At 38.9% G+C, this 22,408-nt stretch overlaps 1 protein-coding gene across 4 annotated transcripts in view; it reads right to left on the reverse strand.

Moving 5' to 3' along the window:
* The window catches only part of ROBO1 (roundabout guidance receptor 1), a 736,202-nt gene that overhangs the window by 713,226 nt on the left and 568 nt on the right, over window positions 1–22,408 (reverse strand). The gene's annotated exons all lie outside the window — the stretch shown is intronic.

Genomic DNA, 22,408 nt, shown 5'->3' on the forward strand with positions numbered 1-22,408 from the left:
AATCACGACCAGATTTCATGTACTATTTTGTTAGGAAAACTATTATATTTCTCAACGAACATTAAACAACCAACTTAGTGAAAAGTTATTGGGAGATACGATGACATATATGCACTATCAATTCCAGAAACTTCTCCCACAAAAACGAATGTATTTTTATCTTATATTACAACTATTTGACATCTTGATTAAATTAAACGTGAAATACAACACAAGTGTCCTTAATGTATATACTCTGGTTCTGAGGCTCTGTTTCATAAACAAACTTTCTCCTGAGATGTGTCTGTTGAGGTCATGAATAGATAGAGATTAACTGGGGATTATTCTGAGGTTAATTCATTCAGAAGAAACCCCCAGATATTCAGCTTTATGATTTTGGCATGCTTTGTAGCCAAAGGTTTCCTTTCTAATTGGTCTTATAAAAGGCTGAGAGCCAGAGTTATCATGGCTCCATTTAAACAACTTGAAGTCACAAATGAAGTTTTTTAAACTGAATACATACTAGAAAACCGGAGGAAACTGATTTCATGTCATTCGGGGATCTATGATTTGGTTGAGAGAGGGGGAAAAAAATACAGCAGGAAAATTTTCTTTCCTCCTCTTGTACCAGAGTAGTTTTTTCTTGTTAGGCTGCCTCAGGCCATCGATTCTGACTGCCAATATATTGTTGGTTTATCCCATATTCCTTTTTAACAGCAATTTCATCATTCTTGTCTGGTTTTCACTTTCCCTATTAACAGGAACAGGAAAAAGCGAAACTAAGCAAAAGCCGAGCCCTGAACAAGTCTATCTACAATTTGGCTCAGAAAATAAAATAAATTGAAATAAAACCCACGTAGAAAGTCATAACATTAAAACTCCAAAATACTGATTAGAAAATGAGACAACATGGCAAATAGAAGTCACTAAAGTTAAATATATTTATCATCCTTGGGAAAGCAAAGTTGTGTAGCAGGGGTCTTTTGGAAATTTGCATTTTTGGAAAACATAGTGACATTTTCATTTTAAATGTTTACCTTCTCCTGAACTGTCCTGAACTGGACATCCAAGACTTGAGAATTACATGCTCCTACAACTTCAATTAGAGAATCAGAAAAAGTCATAAGAAATCATTTTTCCTACTGCTGAAGCTCACTAAGTTACCCTTTACATAGATCAAGTTAAGCACGCAATCAGGTTTTTCAGAATATGGGAGTAGCTGAACAATTTCATTTTAAGGATATAAGCAATAGTATAATTTATTATACATTTCTGAAGAGCTCAGATTTCAGTGCTCTTGTGGCAAGCATTTGAATGTTTGGTGTTGGAGCAGATGGAACATTTTACAGTAAGGCTTTAATTCTCAATCCAAAAGGCATCGCTTTTGCTTCTGGTCAAAGGTGAATTTATTCCCTCTGCTGGTTCTGTCCTGGGGCTCTCCCTAAGCAGGCTCTGTCAACTGTGCTATGCTTCTGCCAAATTACGTGATGATTTTGTCATGTGGGCTAATATTCCCCAGTGATTCAGTTTTAATCAAATGCATAAAAGCAAAGCATTGTTGAACAGCGCAGTAACAAAAACAATTGCTTCAGGGAGATATGAAAGAAGTACATTTGGGTTTTAAAACTTGTGCACATGCAAATGTAAAAGCCCTTCCATCCCTCAGAAAGGCTCTGCAAAGCAGTTGCTCCAGACAGTAACTCATGCTCATAACTAAATTTAAATCCGTAACATTTCTCATTGTGATGATAGGAAATATTCTTTGTATTGGAATTTATATTTCGGAGCAAGAGCTTGAGTTTCATATGCGTGAATTTTAGGGCTGTTGTCTCATATATGCTCCAAGTGTCCAGCTAAATTAAGTAGAGCTGTACAACAACTTGAATAATAACCTACACAAAATTTAGGATAAACTTTTAAAAGTCTGTGACAGCAGCAAGAGATGGCTCAAGCCACAGATACAAGCTTCTACTGAGGGATCCAGATCCTGAGGGCTTTGCAACATATTACTAACAGCAATGAAGAAATTACTACACGCTCAATACATGTACATACTTATTTTGTGACGTACTATAGAAGTACCTGCCATAGTTATGTAGGAATAGTGTGTTATCCTTTACAGCTAAACACTAAATAACAAAAATTTAAAAATATTATTAACATAAAAGAACTCGGAGACTATGTCTAGGTTAGCAGATGGTTTATGGATGGATAGCAGCAACCCTGTAGAGAGAAACAGTTGATGCTGACAACATGTGTCCATAATATACACCTTTCAAGGCCTTTTATTTCAGATTAGCTCTAGTCTGGCCCTATGGACTGAATGCCCATTTGCAGCTGGAGTGCATTAGTTACACTCCTGGAGTGTGCTAAATCTTCCAAAACCTGTATCCCAGTTTCATCTGAAAGGAATCAAGTTGAGGCACTGCAAAAGCTCCACATGACATGAACCAAAGCACAATAAAAAAGACAGACAGACAGACAGAAAGAAAGAAAAATATGGACTTCAAAAGCATGCTCTTGATTCAAACTAACACACTAACAAAGATGCTCCCTGAAAATGCGTATGCATATCTCAGCCCACACTCATATACACATAAACATATATGTATTACTAACATAAATAAAAAAGTGTTTCTAACACAAACTAGTGGATATAATTTATCTGTTTTCTTTATCAGTTCATTTTCTTTGTTTACTACAAGCCAGCATAGCTCTATCAGAATTAATTTGCCTAGTATTTTTTTTAAACGTCAATCTAATTATTTTTTTTTAATTTTTTAATGAGCCTTATCATACAATTTTTTCCTCCATTAAAATTGATCTCAGAATAGTGATTCAATAATTTGAAACTACTTAAAATTGTTCATTAGCATGGAATTCTGAATACTGAATTAGATGTTGCACATACTTGTAAAATAGATGTTGCACCTTAAACAAGATAGCTTATCAACGAAACTATCTATCTGTGTACATTTATCTTACAGTCTTCCCAAATACACAAGTTGATTTGCCTTGACAATACTTTCTCCATGTAAATAACAAGTGTGTGTTATGTCTAGGCAACATTAGCTTTAAATCATGACTCTTTGATGCTACAAGAACAAACTCAAAGATGAATGTGTGAAAATACTGGTTTAGAAATAAGAAAGTACAGACCCACAAATCATTTTAGTATGACTGAAAAGACTGAGAAGCATAATTTTTCATATATAAGGATAGGGGAGGAAAAGTGCTTCTGTATTTAGTCATTCACATCCACGACAGCAAAGCTGGCAGAGAGAATTTAGGGAGATTAATTGCTTACCTTTCAAGATTTCTGTGTTAGTTTAGAAGACCCTAAGTTAGTTTTTATAACAAACAGATATTTGAATTATTTTTTTTTAAACTCAGGTTTATTGTTCATTTCCCAAAAGAAAGTTTTGTATATGCATCTATAACACTTTCTAGCTACTAAGTATTGTATTTGTAAGTGTGCACTGTTGCTCAAGGCTTTAGATAGCACACCTTGTGGACACATGCTTACATTTGATCATCATCTCCTTACTTGAAATTTATGCATACTGAAAAGTGTATGTTCAGTACATAGAGGACTGTACACTGAAGAACAATGCAATTGCACTGTGATATAGTAGATATTCCAGGAAATCCCTTCTTCCCAAAGACTGCAGCATGTAAGCACTTTTTGTAGAAAGCAATGTGGTTTATCCCTAAGGATTTCAGTTGGCTGATGCAGAGTAAGCCCATGTCTTGTTAGGATGTCTTCATTGTGTAAGTATCCCAGAAAAATCAGGACCTTCAGGACCTGGCTTTAAAGTGTCTACACCTTTAAAAAAAAAAACAGCTGGTATTTCTATCTATATTTATAGATTGTGTCTGCCACAGCAGTATTTATATATGTATCTTATTTATATTGCAGTAGCTGAACATTTTAAACACTTAGAAGCTCTGATATTTCAGATGCTCAGAGTCATCTGATGTTTACAGTAATTAATGACATGTGGGATATGGTGATGGGGTGAGCACCAGCTTTGAAAAGCTCCTGTCCACATTACAAGTCCACAAGTCTTTTCAGCTGACAGCTTTGTTGGGAATGAAGGCAGTCAGTTTTAACATGGAAAATGTTTCCTATGGAGTTCTGAATGAAGAACTGTACTGAAATTGCATTCTTTATGTATACCAAAGAAGTATAACAATGACAAAAGCTAACATTTAAAATGCAAAACAGCTAGTGTTGTGTGACACAGTGTGCGATATATCTCAAAGTCTTAAGGTTGACTAATTGAATTGCCATTGATAAGATGTCACTTAAAGAGACATCTCCGCAGTGAAACATGGGTTTGCTGTAAATGACCTGTCATTAGAGCCATGGGTAATGTCCGTGTCCAGACTGAAAAATATTGTAGCTCCCAGCAATATGCTCAGTAGGAGTTAAAACAGCAAGAATGGTAAGAAGTCAGTGTACGTGAACCACCAGAGAATTATGCCTCAGGTGCTACGTTAATTTACTTGTTGGCATACATTAATTGAAACCAATCAATAAAGCTGGTGGTACAACAGAGGGAATGCAAAAGAAGTAATCGACTGCCACACTTATTCATTTTAAACTTGGAAAACAGGAATAATTTAGTCTCAGATTTTTCATTTCTGTCAATACAGATAATGGGATTATTTATTTATTTTCTATTCTTTCAGCACTAATTATAATAACTATGGTGTCTTTCAACAGCCCTTGTGTAAACCCCAGTATTCTGATTAGCAGCTGTTAACTTGCATATAATGGGAGTGACTTCTTTCCACCGAGAAATAAGAAAATATATGTTTGCTACTACAAATAGTGCTAATCATTTTGTCACACTGAAATCAATTATATATTTTAATAATTATAAATTTTCAGTAATATTTTTTTCATTTATGGTATACTAGCTTTTAAATTTTTTAATTCCCAAAGGTAAACATTTCAAATTAATTGCCTAAGAAGCACGTAAAAAGCTGATACTGCTCTTTTCAGTGCTAAATGGTGCTAAATTCAACCTGCAGACAAAGAACTGGATCTGCAACTGTTGTCTTTTGGCACAGTTTCATTAATATAATCTAGTAATACAGATTTGTATCAGGGGGGATGCTGGCAAGCTGACTCCCTTACATTGTTTTGCCTGGTTCTGGGGAGGCACGGGAGAGACATGAAAGATGCTATATGGAAAAAAACAAAATAAAAAAGAGAAACTTGCAGATACTGATTACTGGCCAGAATGCTTCTCAGGTGATTGTCCACACCTCGCAGATTTTTCCCACACTGACATGCACTTTGCTTGTACGTGAACTGAACCATCCAGTTACAATTTCTACGTACATATATTCATCTTTAGACTCTTGTTTAATTTGATACTAAAACATCAGTTCTACATTATTATTTTCTAATGCAGTCTAATTAATTTTGATTCTTAAAAAAAAAAAAAAAAAAACTTGAAATAAACCAGCTATTATCTTTTTTGTTAGGCAAAAGATACCACAACCCTGCAGATGTTACTCTTACCAAAGACTAGTAGTATAGGTGAGTGTTAGAAGCATATGCAGTGAGGTTTTGCTAATGGTGGTGCTGTTGCTTGACAAGCCTGAAAGCATAATAGTAATTTACATCTGACTGGAAAGCCAATTTTCTGTGAATTCAAGTAAGTTTAGTGAAGGCCTTTTGCATTACCTCTTAATTACTAATGTGGCAGAGAAGATTTGTGAAACACTGACCAACACTATCAAACTCACTTAGGTCCTTTTCCACGACAATGCTGTACAACAATATGGAATTTTTCAACAGGAGTTCTCCAGCCAAAGTTTAATTCAATTCCCAGAAAGGAGAAAGTCCTGGGTGTCAATTAATATCTAATGTGTGAGACAGAATGCAAGAACTGAATGCCAGATACAAGAATCCCAGGTACAAGGTACCTACAAGAATCAAACCAAGGAGTTAGGCTGAAACTCATTTCCACTCTCTCATGTTCTCTAAATCTTAATTCACAATTAGCAATTTTAATAGTTTGGAGTAGTTTGAGCCTTTCCGTTTGAAGCCAGGAAGGAACAATACTGAAATCTCCAGTCATAAAATAGTTAGAATTGAAATGTAGGGACCATAATTACAGAAGTGGAAGTGTATACTTCCATGTCCAAACTTCACCAATTTTTTTTTAAACACTGGTAAAAGAAAAGGCTCTACAGAAGGCAAAGGAAATGTATTATTCTACATCAGACTGCTCAAAGTTTCTGCCATTAATTTGTGGTTACAAAATAGGATCCAGATCCAGCTATTAATATGTCTATTAAAGTGAAAAATCACCTTTATGCATTTTGCACTACTCATTTAAGATACTAACAATGAATGATAACAGCTAAAGACATTCTAATCCTCCTTTCTTGCCGTGATAAAGGCTAAATACTTCACATTTTATTCAGTCCCACATAGTTGATCGATTTCTAAAGTGAAATTGTTTAATATAACTTTTTTTATTGGAATAGAGGGGTTTAGTAGCTGCATTTGTGAGGGACCAAGCAAGAGTAAATTTATGGATTTGTTTCACGGCAGTAAATCTAGGGAATGTTCTCACGTTTTCAGGAACTGCTATTGATACTGAATACACCCTACTTTATTTCTTCTCCTCTCCCCCTCCACCTTCCCTGTCCTTTGAAAATTCTGCAGCTCAGCTTCTTCTGGAAAATTTAATAGGTGCACCCTGTGGATGACTGCAATGAACAACTTGTGCTGTGAAGCCTCCCTTCCTACAGATTCAGGTCCTAAATTAATTCTCCAGTTCTCTTAAAATAATCCCAGTTACAATTCATTCCTCTTCCTTCCAGTCGCAGTGGAAAACAATGCACGTCATCAGGGCAACTCCACATTTCCTAATTTCCCAGCAGTACATGCTAAAGTCACTCAGTGGGACAAACTAGGAAAGGATCTGGGACTGACCTGGAGCAGCTTACTTCTCATTAGCCAGCCAAGAAGTACACGCTGATCAATCATTCAGCATAACTATCAGAATAGATAAATACTGTAGCAATGCAGATACTAATTTGGGTCTCTCTCTTTTGTGCTACTTGTAGGAACTTAGATATCGAGACCTCAATTTCTTGAGTAAATTTAACTGCATAGCTGGATAGCAGATTCTAAGATTAGCAGATTCTAAGACTGTCATTGTAATTGATCCAGCTTGTTTTCTTTATCTGTTTGAAGCTTGTGAGGACAATGCCAAATTATTCCAATTACAGGTACTAGACCCCATGTGTGTTGGCCAACACTATGTGAAAGCTAGTGTAAGTAACAGGGTGATTGAAGAGTCATTTGTATTGTATTCTCCTCTTCTCAAACAAGTTTAATCTTAAAGACTATGGCTTTATCAAATATGTATTCAATAAAATAACTTTGCAAAGAAGCCACCAAAATGTATCCTACCCTGAGCTGTTAAGTGTCTTAAGATAAACAACAATGAAAGAATAGATTTCTTATCAAAAGGAGGCAAAATAGACAGACAAGGGACTAAGGGATAATAGTATTATTAAAGGCTTACTGCAGCAGCACTTGTCCAAGCCACCCTTACTAAAACCAAAAATTCCACTAGCAGCTTTGTAAAGAGATGAAGGCATCCCGAGTGTATCCAGAGTTTTTTGGCTGTATCTTTTTGTTTGTTTTTTAATATGCAATTATGCATTGAAATCTCACTTGGAAGGAAAAAAAACAACAAACCCAGCTATAAGCAAGTACGCTGTTTCTGTAGAACATAATACTTGCATATCCGCAACCTAATGTTTTAAGATCAAAGATTCACTTCTACAGCATTGTATAAATGGCTTCACAATATAATTAAAGGCTTGTAAGCTTTACTGAATGGACTCTTCAGCATGTTCTGTTTACCAGCTTATGACTACAAAGATATTATTTAGGGAACATTAACCTCAATCTTCCATCTGAATCAAAACTTACAATTTTAAACGTTTAAAGGTAAGTTATCTTCCACATAAAATTACAAACAAAAAAGTAGATTTCAAACACAATGTAGAATAACTGCCTATCAATCTTCCCTACCAGACCTTCCACGTTCATACTATCTTAGCCTGCAGATCCAATTATCCTTCAACATTTGCTGCTCAACCATGCTGAGATTATTCACCGGCCCTCCAGTTAGACTGTAATAAAAGGTCTGTAGGTGCATTAACACTGAGAGAAATAAGGTATTAAATGCTAGCATTGCAGTCATCTCTTTTTGAGTTACATGCACAGCCATAAACAGTGCAGTAATGGATCAGACTATTTCCAACTACTTTATCCATTCATTTGCATGATATTCGAACTTGCTAATTTTTTTAAAAAACTAGGTGCAGCACAGCTTCAAGGTGATACAATTCTTGACCCAAAGGCCTTAAAAATAAAAGTACTGACATCACAGGGAAGATATTTCCTCCTGTGCCCAGACAGCCAGAGTGTGGCTGCAACGTGGATACGTGATTACTCTCTGCAAAGGCAATCTCAGCTCCCTCTCACTATTTTTTTTAAGCTTGACATTTTAAGAAAGTAATCATACATACTGAAACTGCATTGACCTCTAAGATTATGTTCTGCACAAGATTTGGCAGACTTTCTGCTTCTCAGCAAAAAAATTAACAGCAGATTAATGATAAAATGATTTCTGATATTCAGGTCTTCATGGTCTTTGCTCACTGCGGTAGTTGTACATCATGATGAAACAAAACCCCTCTGCCACAGGACACTGGTATATGTTGCCAAAAATGTCAGAACCACAGTTTTCAGCCCAAAGCTGCAACTACTTGAACTGCAGGAGTCATTTCATTAGCTGACAGCTGCAATAAGCTGTTCTTTCTCTATGTGGAGAAACTACTGGTGGGAGGTACAATTCACACAGGCATAGTCCATAAATCATATACCACTTAAAGAAAAATATACTTTGAAAGAAAAAAAAAACCAAAGTGCTGTACAATATCTTTCCTATTTATTATCCTTATTTAGGGCATTCATGCCTTAACATTTTGTTATTCAAATGCTCACAACAGACTTTAGACATGGGCAAAATTCAGGAAAAAGCAAACTTTTTGCTCCCATTTGTAATATTTCTGCTGATCTAGAGAATCAAGATCCTTGGTGTTTCTTGATGATCTATTTCTAGTGAATATATTCCTATTGACCTAGAGAAAACAAAATTTGGTTCTTTAGTTACACACTGAAACCACGATGATGGTGTTTATTTACTGTGTTACTGATACATAAGGTAATACAAAATTATAACTTGATATGTAACTAGCTGAAAAAGGCACTAACACATTTCAAAACCATATGGTATTAGTAAAATGAAGTATATCATTGAGCTGCATTAACATAGAGACATTTCTGAGCCTTTAATGCTGTGGTAACCTTTAGTCTCCTAATTGTCTAAGGAAAGCCATGGACTGATGCTGGTAATGAGGGTGGTGGGAGTGGATTTCAGTGTCACAAATGAGTGTTTGCCAGCCATTACTGAGCCAGGCAAGTAGCGTACTAACAGGCCTTCAAGTTCACCTTTTCAAATTATTTATGTATTATTCAAACATTTTTCATGGAAACCATTGAAAATTGCTGGCGGGTAGTAATGCAACTGTACATCCAGCTTTGTTTTTCTCTTTAAATGCATATTACATTCTATACATGAACCCAACAAGTGTACAATCTCCATTCTCATAGCAAACCTCCTCTACTTTTCATCTGTTGTACAGCCTATTGCTATACAAACAGAAATGCTATGTTAGAACAAAAGTGACATTAATAGAATCACAGAATCACAGAATTATCTAGGCTGGAAGAGACCCTCGGAATCATCAAGTCCAGCCATCCACCCTACTCTAAAGTACTCCCCTACACCATATCCCCCAACACCACATCTAAACGGCTCTTAAATACAGCCAGGGATGGTGACTCAACCACCTCCCTGGGCAGCCTATTCCAATGCCCTACCACTCTCTCTGTGAAGAATTTTTTCCTAATGTCCAGTCTAAACCTACCCTGGAGCAACTGGAGAACCCATTACCCCTTGTCCTATCATCTGTAACTTGGGAGAAGAGACCGACCCCCGCCTCTCTACACCCTCCTTTCAGGTAGTTGTAGAGAGCGATAAGGTCTCTCCTCAGTCGCCTCTTCCCCAGACTGAACAACCCCAGCTCCCTCAGCCTCTCCTCATACGACTTACTCTCCAGACCCCTCACCAGCTTCGTTGCCCTTCTCTGGACCCGCTCCAGCACCTCAATGTCCCTCTTGTGGTGAGGAGCCCAAAACTGGACACAGTACTCGAGGTGAGTCCTCACCAGTGCCGAGTACAGGGGGACAATCACCTCTTGGGACCTACTCACCACACTGTTCTTGATACAGGCCAGGATGCTGTTGGCCTTCTTGGCCACCTGGGCACACTGCTGGCTCATGTTCAGCTGACAGTCGACCAACACTCCCAGGTCCTTTTCTGCCAGGCAGCTCTCCAGCCACTCTGCCCCCAGCCTGTAGCGCTGCCTGGGGTTGTTGTGACCGAAGTGCAGGACTTGGCACTTGGCCTTGTTGAACCTCATTCCGTTGGTCTCAGCCCATCCATCCAGCCTGTCGAGATCTCTCTGCAGAGCCTCTCTACCCTCCAGCAGATCAACACTCCCACACAACTTGGTGTCGTCTGCAAATTTGCTGAGGGTGCATTTGATCCCCTTGTCCAGATCATTGATAAAGATGTTGAAATGAATGGGTCCCAGTACCGAGCCCTGTGGGACACCACTCGTGACCGGCCACCAACTGGATTTGACTCCATTCACCACCACTCTCTGGGCCCGGCGAAAGATAGATTATGTAATTTTTGATATTGCATTTCCTGGGCCATTTTTTAATTTGTTGTTTTTTTAATTACACATCATTTTCTCCTTCACTAGTTTTACTTTAATAGCACAAAGTTTTTATCCCCCCCCCCCTCTTTTTTTTTTAATAATCTGGAACAGAACACACTGAAGAGGATTGGTATGGGCATTTCACTTCTCAACAGCAGTCATTTTACCTTAGATGATTAGTACAAACCCATTAAAAAACTACTACTGAGTTTGAGGCAGAGTTTTGAAGAAGGGTGTCATGTCTACTACAGACACACCATTAGCTGTCACACACCCAGAATATTCCCTAGCAGCAAGGACTCTCAAAAGCAAAGCAGGGGAAAACAGGCACCTTGGTCCTGCACTCCAGCGATGGCTCTAGCCAGCAGGTGGTCCAGATGGAGCAGCATTTAAGTTGTTTGCTGCCTACAGAAGCAGTCTTTGAGCCATTTTAAGAAGTTGTGGATAGGAAGAAATGTAGATAGCCAAGCTTTCATATTTCCACTTCTTTTATCCAGAATTACTCATGAGAAGAGTATCTGTTCCACTAGAGGGAGGAGCAGGCTCAGGAACTGAATTTCTAACTAGTGTTCCACTGCTACCTACAATAATGCAAAGGATGGTCTATTGTCACAAAAAGCTGAAAGGGCTGAACTGGAACATGAAGGTCCATTTATGCAGAAAAATTTTAAAACAGCAACAACAAAAAAAAAATCTGAAAAGAAAGAATCTCACCAGAGGAACATTTAATTTTCTGGTTTTGTTTCTGTTTTTCCTGAAAATGTGGTGTGTTTTTAGTTACAAATTATGTCTTTCATATTATATTTAGATTTCTAGATTGTGCTTTCCTTTGACATTGGGATAAAACTACCTGGAACATAGCAGGAATTTGTAGCTTATTTTCTCTCTTTAAAGGGCTTCACATCAATGCTGTTTTTTCATGTATTCTGTGTTATTGCTTCTTATTGCTAAGATTTGGCAACAAGATACTATCTTCATCTGAAAACAGGCATATTTAGGAACTTATAGATTACGAATACTTTGTAAAGTATGAAGATGTTAATATTTCTAATTCCAGTATTTTTCCCCAAAATATATTTGAGATAGAACAGAGCTAGAGATTGGAAAGGTTCAGTTTTTCCCTAAGACAACTCAAGAACTAGAAAGCCCCCATGTCAGAGTTTCTAATATGTGCACCCGGATATAACTGCATGGCAACTCACTATAATGAAAAGATTAAGGTCATTCACTACTGCAACTATTTTTAGTGACTTTGGTTGGGACAAGTCCCATAGTCTGTGCAGCACAAAGGAAACAGGCTCATTAGAACAGCTTTATCTTATGCAGACAAGCAAGGCTACAGGGAGACATGGCTTTAGTCCAACCTATCCATCTCACCTGCCAGAGAATAGCTGTACCAGAAAAGGAGGACATTTATGAAAGAGCTGGAACCTGGCATGCATTCCTCTCCTCCTCATCCTCTGAAACAGTGGACAGATTGATGTATGGTCCCCCCTTCAGGGCAGCCTGTGATGGCATCCATGCAAGTGACTTCTATACTATGCTAAGCATAGTAGCATGTTCCTGCCTTCTATACAGGTTTGACTAGCAGCTATCACATTTGACTCTTCTCCATGATGACTGAGAGACAGTCTTAACCCAAACAAATCCCCTCTGTGTTGTGTAATCAAACTATACAAGACTCCAACTAAGAGGAGTGCTATATTTGTAGAGGAAGATTTAGTTAAATGTCGGTTCCTAATTCTTTAGGCAAGCAGTTTCATAGTGCGTTAGCATACACCCCTAGTTTCTTTAATTTTCACTGTATCACATTCCAACAGGCAAGAAAAATGGAGACATTCTATGTAGAGCTTGAAAAATTTCTGGTTATCCTAGGCCAAAGAGATTAAGCTCCCCAGATATTAAGATGGAAGCCTTGAACTTGATGGGATGCAGACAGTCAGGTCAATATGCTTATGGTAGCCCCAGCTACCAGGAAAAGTGCTGCTTGATTTTATACTGCCTAGTGTTTTCTAAATATTTAGGCTTTCATAGAATCATAGAATGTTATGGGTTGGAAGGGGCCTTAAAGATCATCTCGTTCCAGCCCCCCCTGCCATGGGCAGGGACACCTCCCACTAGACCAGGTTGCTCAAAGCCCCATCCAGCCTGGCCTTGAACACCTCCAGGGATGGGGCAGACACAACTTCCCTGGCCAATCTGTTCCAGTGTCCCACCACCCTCACTGTAAAGAATTTCTTTCTAGTATCTAATCTAAATCTCCTCTCTTCCAGTTTAAAACCGTTACCCCTTGCCCTGTCACTACACTTCCTGACAAAGAGTCTCTCTCTGGCTCTCCTGTAGGCTCCCTTCAGACATTGAAAGGCCACTATAAGGTCTCCCCAGAGCCTTTTCTTCTCCAGGCTGAACAACCCCAGCTTTCTCAGCCTGTCCTCATAGGAGAGGTGCTCCATCCCTCTGATCATCCTTGTGGCCCTCCGCTGGACCCGTTCCAACAGATCCATGTCCTTTCTGTGTTAAGGACTCCAAAGCTGGACACAGTACTCCTGTACTTTCATGCTTCTCATTACTGTATCTCAGCGAAAAATCAATGAAAATCTGAATAACTGACATCAGCTGAAATTTTCCTGCCTTCCTAGAAATGTGTGAGGGTTTAAAGCATTCTCTCAAGCAACGTGTTAGAGTCAGAATAAGGCCTGAGAGAGTGTTTTAGAGTTTTACTGTCATCTATGATCATCTTAGCAGAACAGGGCAGTGCTGTCTTGTACCAAACTGCAAGAAATGTTTAGTGGTTGCCTTTATTATAGGTTATTCCTGACATCAGGAGTAGTCTGAGATTAGAAATGCACCGTAGAGTCGTATAGAGGTCAATGAAAGAAACTTGGATTGCTCCGCTATTCCTAAAGTATACAGATTCCCTTTCTGCATGTCTTGATCTTTGAAGATAAGCAGATGAGCAAAAAAGCTGTAGGATTCACACTTGGCTTCCTGTTGTCAGAAAAAACTGAAACTTTCTCAATAATATCACCCACCTGGATCAATGCAAGGTTAAGGCCACTGCCTCTTTTGATCTCTGCTGATTAGCACAGAGCTTGAGGCCTCATCAGTCAGTCAGGCGATGCGGGGCATATAGGGTACTTTAGCAAGAGTAGATTATGAACTATGTAGCCTTCCAAAAAGTATCACACTAAAATGGATGTATTTTGCTACACAGTATTCTGCATAGCTTGACATAGATCAAGATCAGTTTCACCTGGTTTCATCTCCTAAAGTGCTGACTACTGCTGCGAGTTGCATAAAGTGAAATCATTTCATTGCCATGAAATCAATGGGAATAGGTAGAAGAGAATTATTGTATTTGCACTTATAGCTATTTATTGAGTGAAATGCATACGCATTATGACTTGTCCTAAACTAACCAAGGAGTGTCTGCTAAGATTTTCCATCAGGGAAAAATCCGGGAGCAAATTGAGCCTACAGGGAAATTAGGCACTTTTCACACACAAATACATATCTGTGACCTCAGGTATTAACAAGAGATTTACTGTAATGACAGATTTATGGATAACCACTCCTGACAAACAGTTTGCAGTATTTATATTAACAATATCTAAAAAAAAATCTTTACAGAAATACGGTTGTGAACTATGTTGTAAATGTGACTGGACAGTTGCACAGTTGCACATCAGCTCTCTCACACATGACATTAAGGAACAATATTGAGAGAGGAGTTATGGCTCCCAGACAATATCATTCAGATCACCTATTTCAAACTTCTCCTAGCAAAGATTTTGGGAGGATTATTACTTATTGGAAAAAGATCACAATCAGGATAGTTGCTCATATTATGTACATATGTGAGAAATTATATATAACCCCCCCCCCCATATTAAATGGCAATTTACCTGCAAACACAAGCAAAAATATTTTAATTGCACAAGTTACTGATAGAAACACAACACCCCCCTCCAGTAAGGCTCAATGTAGGTGTTGTTTAAATATGGCAAGACATGAAAATGCCCATTCTTCTCTTAATCATTTATGCATAGCACATTTTAGTATTTGTTACCAGAACTTTTAAGATGAAAAAACTCACTATCTCAAAACATGTCCCAGAGCTAAACTTTGTACCTTATACATGCAATTCAAGATTGAAAGTTTCATATTTGTCAAGTTAAAATGTTATGGACAGAGCTCTGTTCATTTGATTAAAATATTTTTTTTAGGAACTTTTTCAACTGAGATAAGTCTTCAAGGTAGAGAATTACCACGTAGTCTATACATTGTTCAGGAAGTAGGAAATTAAAATCCTGGTTTAGGTAATGTGTTGAAGACAACTCAAATTATGTAATACTCTTCATTCCACCATGACAGACCATGACTGTAAAATTTTGGAAAATATATTTTTCTTGCCCTCAGAAGAGAAGAGGAACGCTTCTTGGTTTTGCTTGCCTTCTAGTCTTTATCATTATTTAAGTACATATTTTTCATATGTTGATCCTCTCCTTACTATGACTGTTTTCTGTAACAAGATTTACTAATGCACAGAGGCCATGAGTTACTCCAATTTATATTTCAGCAAAGATAAAATTAACTTGCAGTGACAAATCTCCATGCAAGATGAAGCATATTTGGATCCTGTAATTCCCTCTGCCATACTTGCCATTCTGTCATCCCTCTCCTATTTCACTCAGAGGAAGTGTTCCTATATTTTCATAACAGTGTAAATAGTTCAAAAGTGTGCCTTGCTTTCATCCATATACAGCACACCCAATATAAAAGAAATTATTGGAAACAGTTCTTTCAGTGCTTCACTTTGATGCCGTAAGCAGTCAAACTTGATTATAATGCCATGATATAAGAAATAGCAATATTTTCAATAACAGCTTCTTAATTTTAAAAACATTCAGAAGGGCTATTAGCCAAAAACACTTAGCTGCACCAGGGGGCTTATCTAGGGACTGAAGTTGGCTTTATTTTATTCAAATATTTCAGTTAGAATTGTCTGCAGTCCTATCTGCCTGCAGACACTTTGTTTAATTTTCCTGATTGATTTTTAACACAGAAAGGATTTTTTTTTTCAATTGTCAGCTATGAAAACTCAAACACGAGCTCAAGTCATATCCCTAAATGTATTTATCATTAATAAAATTATTGACACAACTGGGGTGGACTTGAGGCATAAACTTGCAGAATAATTTATCCAGCACAACTACTACTGGTGATAATATCTGAAAGTAAAATTTTTTTTTCGCTCTAGTTTAAGTTGGGTGTGGCAGCACTTGCAGTTAGAAAAAAGTTTAGTAAATTTAGGAAGTTCTATAAGTAATCAAAATGAGTTTACAACTCTTGTGTCCAGCTGTTCTTAGTAAAATCCTACTCTAAACTCCTCGTGTTCCTGGAACAAAGGCAAGTTACAAACATTACTGCCAAGTGTTTAGATTTCCCTACTGGCCAAGGGCAGCACCCTCTAGTTAAGTGATCTGTTCTTAGATGTGTATTGTTTTAGAAGAACAATTTACCTTTCATGTTTAGTTTTTTGGCGCTTTCTAACAGCAAATTATTAAAAGTGTGGAAATCTTAATGAAGACCATAATGAAGTTCCTCAAGTCTTTTTTCTGCAATGTACTGCTGTGATTCCAGCAATTTAGCACATTATGTTCTCAGCCAGTGTCTTGCATTAACAAAGATTTTTCCATTACTTTTCTACAGTACCCTTTTTTTTAAAAAAAAAAAAGAAAAAAAAGCTCTAGACTAACAATGAAATTAAATAAAATAAGTATCTAATTGACTATCAAGTGTGAGGTCAACAGGCACATAAAATATGAGAAGCATTAAAGTGTGATATATTAGATTACGTATTCATATATGGGTTTTTTTGAATATATATTCACGACTATAGCAAACTTATTAGTGTGAAAAGTCACCATTGTTGGCAACTGAATTCTAGTTTACCAGATGAGTCAAATTCTTCCTTATGCTATTTTTAGGAGTCAAACAGGCTTATTGTTACAGGGAGTAACAAAGACACACGCTCAAGTTCACTCTTTGTGCCCCCCATGCAATTGTTTCTTCTCCCAAGCAGGGGCTCTGAGAGGGAAACCCAGAGCATGCAACAGAATTTATGCAGAATCATTTCCCCTAAATTGAAGAAAATAATACAGAAAAAGCCAAATTCTAATTGATACTTAAGGTGTTTCTCTCTCCAGTTTGAAATTTTCTCTGGAGACATGGGGATGATGCAGAACTTCTTCAACCAGGGAAGTTAGATTAACCGCACAGCAATACAGAAACAAGAGGAAAGGTCTTTCAAAGTCAGTGCCACTCCTTTTTGGAAGGAAACCTTGCACTCTGAGCAAAGTGAAGATCCAGGCAGCATGAACTACAATATAAATCGTTGCATTTACTTTACTTCTAAAAACTGAGGAGAAGAAGAAGAAATACTATATTGTGCAGGAATTACTTCATGCGGAAGTAAGAGACCTCAGTTCCAGCTACGCGCTTGCCAGGAGTTCATGTCTCATGGCTCTTGTCTTCCCAGTAGAGATACCTCCTCAGCCCCAACTTAAAGTATTCTATGTTATGGTTCAAGTATGCATCAAGGAAGATGGGCAAGTGACATCTTCCATCCCTATCGTGTCAGGCTGCAAGGAAAAAGGGACACCACTTGAGGCCAAAATAGCATGTAAGAGAAGTCTGTGGCCCAAGAACTCAAGCATTTGGCTGAAAATAAGACTTTCTGGACTCTGGATGGTACTCCTTAGATTAATTTTCAACATTATAGTCACATGGTATTAGTCTGAAGCCAGCTGTATTATAGAGAAATCAGACCAGAATTTGCAACATCTCCCCTAGGTTGAGGGCAACCAATATGCTACCAAGTCACACTGCTGTTCCCTGACAAGCCATTTTCTCTTTCTTGCCACACTCATTTTGTTGATGTGAGGATCAACTTACACAAAGCCATATAATTGTCTAGGTTGGAAAGGAACTTTAAGATTGCCTAGTCCAACCATGAACCTAACTCTGATAAAAAACCATCACTAAACCATGTCACTAAGCACCACATCAACCCGTCTTTAAATAGCTCCAGGGATGGTGCCTCAACCACTTCCCTGGGCAGACCATTCTGATGCTTAATAACCCTTTCAGTGTAAAAATTTTTCCTAATACCCAATCTTAATCTCCCCTGGTGCAACTTGAGGCCATTTCCTCTTGTCCTATTGCCTGTGACTTGGGAGAACAGACTGACCCCCACCTCTCTAGAACTTCCTTTCAGGTAGTTGTAGAGAGCAAGAAGGTCTCCCCTCAGCCTCCTTTTTTCCAGGCTGAACAACCCCAGCTCCCTCAGCCTCTGCTCATAAGACTTACTCTCCAGACCCCTCACCAGCTTTGTTGCCCTTCTCTGGACCCGCTCCAGCACCTCAATGTCTTTTTTATGCTAAGGAGATGAGTTGAGTAGGTAAAGAGGACAAATACACTCTATGTGTTTACTACTGACAGAGGAAAAAGCTAAAAGACACCTGGGGAAATAAACTTACTATATAAAAACATAAGAAATTCTCATGACTTGGCAGACCTGGAGCACAGACCTGTAAATGGCTATAGAAGGACAAATTATCCAGGACTGGAAACACACGGCCTTATGGAAGTTACACAGATATGACCAGGAATGGCAAAAGGATGGTACACACTAGGACCTCAAGATAGACAAGGACAGATTAATGAGTGGAGAAGTTCAGAGGACAGAGAGACTTAATTGAGGCAAAGGATTGATGTGTTTGGCAGACTATAAATTGATGGTGGTGAGAGAGAACTGATAGGACCAATGATTTGAAGATGGATAGGGAATGAAAGATTTACGGACTGAACAATTTAGACAGAATATTACTGGTAAAACACAGGATACCTGTTAAGTCTCTTGCAGATTGGAGGAAATATTTCATTTTGCTGGGTAAGGATTAATTGAGTCTTCAGAAAGCTTATGGTGCTCTGCTGCATGTTTAACTTATATGCTCAAGGTATGTATACTGGCCTTACAACTCTTTCAGGGTTACAGGGTTATGCATTTTCTCTGTCCTTTCAGCAGCTTTTTTTTTAAAGTGCTATCATATTACAGTTGCAGAGGAGAACATAGACTGTTTCTTTTCATATTTGTAGTGTGTGATGTATCACTTTGAGCCTAGAATTTTGAAGTTGTCCAAGCTTTTCTTGAAGAGGCCATTTTCCCTGTAATATAGGCAAATTGGTGTACAATTCCACTCAAATATGTTGAGTTATAGTATTATGGAACACAGAAACAGATGGAAAAACCATTAGACCACAAGCTCCTCCTGAAACTAGAACCAAGTGCTGAACCTATAATTCCATAGTGCTTGACTAATATATATAAAAATAAAGTGTTCACAAATAATGTTGCCAAAAAAAAATAGTCTTGAATGCAGTTATTCTAGTATTTTCCTCAACCAAACTGATAAAAGTATTTAAAGTTCCTGATCTTGTATGTTAACAAAAATGTATCTAGGAAAGTAACAAGGACATACAGAATCATATAAAGACATATACTATGTGTTTTTAAAAATATGATAATTTGCATTTTAAGCCACAGAAGGGGCTATCTGGAGAAGATATACAGGTGGAAAAAGTAACGTTTAAGCCCACTTCATTTAATTCTTCATTTCTTTCAAGTACTGCTTTGTAGCCCCTGATGGACTAACAGGTAACTTCTGTCACCTGCTACCTGGGAGTCCAGGTCTGGCTCTAAGCAAAGCAACATGAGATTGCTAGATGTTTCTGAGGACAAAGAACACACTTTAAAGGGCAAGTGTAAACTTGCCCAAAATATTTGGGCAAATAAATTCAGTTACCCAATAATTTTCATGTTTTGGTCTAAAGGACTCCTTTGCCGATTCCACCCCAAGAGGATTACGGTCCATGGAATTTCTCTCACATAAAAGGTCAAGAAAACATAAAACAACCCTCCCTTCCTCACCTTTTTTTTTTTTTTTTTTATTATTACACACTTACCTGTTGAACTAGTAAGTTTGCTAAATTTATACCTAGGCATATGCCACAACAAACAAGTCAGGGAATCTCTGATGGAAGAAGAGACTTCTCCATGCTCAGTTCTATTTAATAATTCACACAGGAAAGGAAAGTATATTGCACTTGCTCATCCGTATACATTGTGATTTCCCATTGTTTCCAAAACAAAAAATCTGAGTCTGTGACTAACACACTTGCTTCTATTGCTGAGGCCGAAGTTCAGATGCACACATAGGTTGAAAAGTTACTTGAAGAAACACTTCGTACATATACTGTCGATGTGGATTTTGTTGCCTATTGTGGTCCAAATCCAGTTACAGCAAAAGAAAATTTGAAAAGTCCACAAAGTGGAAAAAAAAAAAAAAAAAAAAGATAAAATACAGGAATAACATCAACAAAGGAAAACACAGAACTCAAATAACCTTCCCTCTTGTTAAGAGTTCAGTTCTCTTAAAAAACCTATTGGCAGACTATGTCTAATAAACCTTTTGTTTATGCCTTGGTGAAGACACTTGCAGATACCTCGTTACAAAATTGTCTTAGTCCCCATTTCTCCAATATTCAACTGGGCAATATTCAATACTGAGGATTCATTATTACCAAGGAAAGCAAAATGTAAGGAGTGAAATTTCTTCTCACAGACTAAACAGTCAATCAAAACCAACCGAGCTGTTTCACACTGCCACAATGGCATCCTTTTGTTTTTATGATGATTCTTACAGAAATCAGTGCAGCTTCTGGGCAAGCGTCAGTCATGGTACCAAAAATGCTTGCAGGAATCTGTTATTGTAGGGGCTTGGGACACAATTGCTATGCAATTTGCAGAAGTTTGGCGGTGTTTGCTGAAAGACTGAAAAGCAATGAACTACTCTGAGAAGCACTAGAATAATTTTATTAGCTTTCTGCCTTCCTTCCTTGTCCCTAATCACCAAAAGCCAGGTCTCTTGCCACACTCTTATAGCCTGTTTATGCCAGTGTAATGCCCTGGAACTTAGAGCAGCATAAGATGTAATTAGAAAACATGCATGCAGGCAGATTTAAGATGTATAAAGAAAAGAAAACACACACACAAAAAAAGAAGTCAGACATGATGTTTGGAGATTAGTCTTTTTACTCCATAATATAACAGGACATTCTTAACCTGTTTTGTCTATAAGCTGCATCCAACAAAGGCTTCTTTTTCCTTTATTGAAGAGTATGAACTTCAGTTTAATAAGAAGCCTTCTCAAATACCAGTTCCTGCCTATCAGTTGAGCCTCAACACGTATCCACAGCAGAAGGATTGGAGATATCTATGGTCTAGGATTAGAGAACTGTCTCTTCTAACCACGTATCTGTGAAACACAGGTGTCACAAAACATGTTCCCCCCCCCCCGCAAATCCTCTAGAGTTCTTCAGTGTACTCAGAATAATCAGAAATTTTAAAGATTTCCTTTTTGTAACTAAAATGTGAAATATGAGCAAGTAAAATTAAAATGGAAGACATTGTAAACCCTTTAAAATCCATTATTGAGTCACTGATCATTAATTAACCTTAACACATCCCAGTAACATGTAGAAGAAAAATCAGCTACAACACTTACAAAAGAAAAAAATGGGTACCAATCATGGCAAAGTTAACCTTATGTATGCACAAAATAGGATGCAACTAAGTATTTTGCATTTCTCCCTCTGTATTCTTTTTGTTTGTTTGTTTGTTTGTTTGTTTTAAATACCTTCACACTCAGGTGCGGCAACCCTCCCGCTGCCCACCCTGCAGGGAGAGAGCCCTTTGCGGGTAACCCTCCCTCCCGCCCGCCCAAAACGCGCGGGGGATTAGCCAGGCGGCGGAGAGGAGCCCCCCGCCCCGCAGCCGCGGAGCCCGCACTGAGGGCTCCGCGGGGCTCGCCCCCTCCCCCTTTTGCCTCCCCGCCGGACGCGGCAACGCGCACCCTCGGCGGGGGCGCTGCCCCGCGGTGCGGGGGCGGTGCGGGGTTTGCGGCACTGCAGCAGCAGGAGCAGCTGCTGCAGCCGAGCCGGAGACCTGCCGCCTCCTCCTCCTCCTCCTCCTCCTCCTCCTCCTTCTCCAGCCGCGCCGGGGGCCCTCCATTGTGCGGGAAGGCGGCTGCGCCCCTGCGGAGAGGGACCGTTTCCCCCACCCCACCGCCGGCCAAGCGCTGGGGGGTGCGCTACCACATTCCCCCTCCCATGCCATGCTGCCGCTTTCCATTTCTAAAGATGTTTATACACCTATATATATACATACATACACACACATATTTTCCCCCTCCCGCTGCATTTCGGTCCCCGCCCCACAGGGGATGGGGCACCGGCGGGGGGAGCGGGTGGGGGTTCCCCCCCGGGGGGGGCTGCTCCCCGGCGGCCGCATCCCCGCGGGAAGGGAAAAGGTTATCGCCAAGCGGGGCGCAAACAAAGCCAGCGCCGCTCGCCCCGGCCGCGGGGACCGCCCCGCCAGAAGTTGGGGCGCGGATCCCCCCCCCCCCCCCCC

This window comes from Calidris pugnax, unplaced genomic scaffold (genome assembly GCF_001431845.1).
Source record: "Calidris pugnax isolate Ruff unplaced genomic scaffold, ASM143184v1 scaffold95, whole genome shotgun sequence".
NCBI classification, from domain to species: Eukaryota; Metazoa; Chordata; class Aves; order Charadriiformes; family Scolopacidae; genus Calidris; species Calidris pugnax.